This window comes from Mandrillus leucophaeus, unplaced genomic scaffold, assembly GCF_000951045.1.
Source record: "Mandrillus leucophaeus isolate KB7577 unplaced genomic scaffold, Mleu.le_1.0 Scaffold1280, whole genome shotgun sequence".
Lineage (NCBI taxonomy): Eukaryota > Metazoa > Chordata > Mammalia > Primates > Cercopithecidae > Mandrillus > Mandrillus leucophaeus.
This window is the reverse complement of record NW_012101210.1, coordinates 184,730-187,416: the sequence shown is the minus strand read 5'-3', so window position 1 is coordinate 187,416 and position 2,687 is coordinate 184,730.

Sequence of the window (2,687 nt, the reverse complement as noted above, 5' to 3'; positions counted from 1 at the left end):
ATGAAACCCTTACAAATTCAGATGTGAGTTACATTATGAGCAACAAGCACTTACTGAACACCTGCCATGTGCAAAACACACTGCTTGTCCCTGTGATTAAATTAAATCCCTCTATACTTAAAGATCAGAGACCACCCTACTTATGTTCTCCAGAATTGCAAGTCCATATATGTCAGGCCAAAACATCCCCTCTTAGCACAACAGGTGACCATTTCAACTATTCCTCAACTTAGAAAAGTGCTAAAAAAATTTTTTTTAAGTAAAATAAAAAACAGTGATTGCATTCATGAGATTGACCAATTGTACCTATGCTCCTTTTTAGTTTGCCTGAAATTATTTCTGTCCAAAATACTTTGAAACTCTATTTCTAATGGAACAATTTTTAAAACAAGCCTTTGTCTCTAATTAATTACTCCACATATAATTACTCCACATGTAATTACTCCACATCTACATTAACTCCACCATAGTCTACCCCACCTTCCTAAAACATCCTTCCAAGCTTATACAAATCTCCTACTGGTCTTCATTCATATCTGAATTATATTGTGAACTTCTTGAAGTCAAAAATTACATCTACTTTCTCTCTAGCTTGTAATCCACAGTTTGATGTAGATTTATATCAAATTTTTGTGGGCTCTGAATCAAATTGGAATCCTACTTTCAAAGTACAGGCATGGGAAGAAGATTTTGGTAAGGCAAGATTTTATTGTCAGAATAAGAATAAAGGACTAAGATAATCCCCTTAGATCCCACCTTAGACTTCCCCAGGCAGCTGTCGTGCTCCTCACCTGGCTCCTCTTGGGAAACACAGGAAAAAGAAAAATGAGAAATCAGGACAGAGCCTGGACACAGCCTCAGGGTAGGATATGCTAGTAAGTAAACAGCTTCTGACCTGAACTTGCTAGCATTCTCTCTCTCCAAGAGAGCAAAAGAGACCAGGGCTACACAATGGGGCTCCTAATTTTCAGTAGGCCTTCAAGCCGGATCACTTTACACCCATACATTTTATCATTGAGCACACCACTCTTCTTAAAGGGATGCCTTCTCAAGCTGGATATTCAGAGTCGAATAACAAGTCACTGAAATCAAAGCCCACCAGCCACAAAAGACATCCACTTAGCTTAGATACACCCACTCAGTTGTCAAATTTGGTATTTATTTTGAGTACACATGGATCATTGTTACCCTGTTTTCTGGTAATGGCTCTTACTTCATGCTAAACAAATTTTACTCCCATCTTTAAAGTGTTCTTGAAAAAGCCCAAAATATGAAAACAAAAAAAGAAAAAATTCCTTCAAATTGAACTGTCATCCTGTATTTAAAGCTAGAACATAATAATAATATGATGTTAATAATAATGCTTTACATTCATGTGGTCTTTGTTCTTAGAACAAGCACTATTCTAATTCTTTTATTTATATTAATTTGTTTAATTACAGTTTATCAACTCTAACATATTTTTTCCAACAGTCACATTAAATTCCCACAAAATTGAAAATATTGGAAAAAAAAATTGTTTCTCTCGTAGGATTGCGTTTGTCTTTTCCTGAAAGAGAAATGTCAGGAGGACTAATAGGACATGTAAGGTGACATAACATTTCCCTGTCCCAACAGTTCTTAGTCACTCCCCATATGTGGACATATCTCTGTGATAACAGAGCCTTCATGACTCTTAACCCTTCAGGAAAAGTGACTTTGCTAACTGCCCTTCTCAGCAGCCAACAGATGCCAAACAGAGGAAATGTATTTGTCTTCACAGTGGCTACTCCCTGGCAGATTCCAGAGCTGTTACTGGCTGTGGCTTCAGAGTTATCTACAGATGTGTCACATGTTTGGGCCATTATGTGATCAGTCCTGGCTGCCTTGTGCTCCTAAAAGCTTTTTTCCATTCAATAACTTTTACACATTTTTAACAATTGTGAATGAGGTGCCATGTGACTCTCCAGCAAAATCACAAGGAAAGGCTTTTTCAGGGAGAGAAAGGACACTCTCACCACCTGAATGGAGCACAACTGTGAAAGTGGAGCCCATCTTCACTCAATCTGCTTCCTCCCTCAGCCCCATCCTGCAGCTTCCAGCCACAAACTCCATTCCAACAACTCTCCCACCCCACCCCATCTCCACCCACCTCTGCCACCTCTGGTTCCCACCCATCCCTCTTCACCAAAATATCCTTACTATTAATAAAATATTCCATAATTGCCAAATCAATCCAATGGACACTTCTCAGGCCTCTTGACTTCTCTGAGGCCTGTGATGCTGGTGACCAGCATGCTCTTGAAACTCTTGCCTGGGCTGCTCAGAACCACTCTGTCCTGCTGCTCCCCGATCTGTGGCTGCAGTTTCTAAGCTCCCTTCCCTGCTTCATTTCGGTTTTCCCTTAAATGTTGGCATTACCTATGTATCCGAGCCTTTTTCCCTCGCCTTCTCTGCGAAGTCTCCCTAGAGAATTTTGTTTATGCTTGCAGTGTCAACCCACATGGTATAAACCCCAGCCCTCATTTTCAACTCCCATGACTCTCCCAAGCTCCAGATACATTCTCCCAACTGTCCCTGGTCTCTCCACCTGGTTGCTCCTGTGTGTCTCACACTTATACACTCTCTGCTACTCAGCAAAGTCTCTCTTCTGCTGAATCCCTTATGTCAATTACTGGCATTCCTATTCTCACAATTTCTGTGGCAGT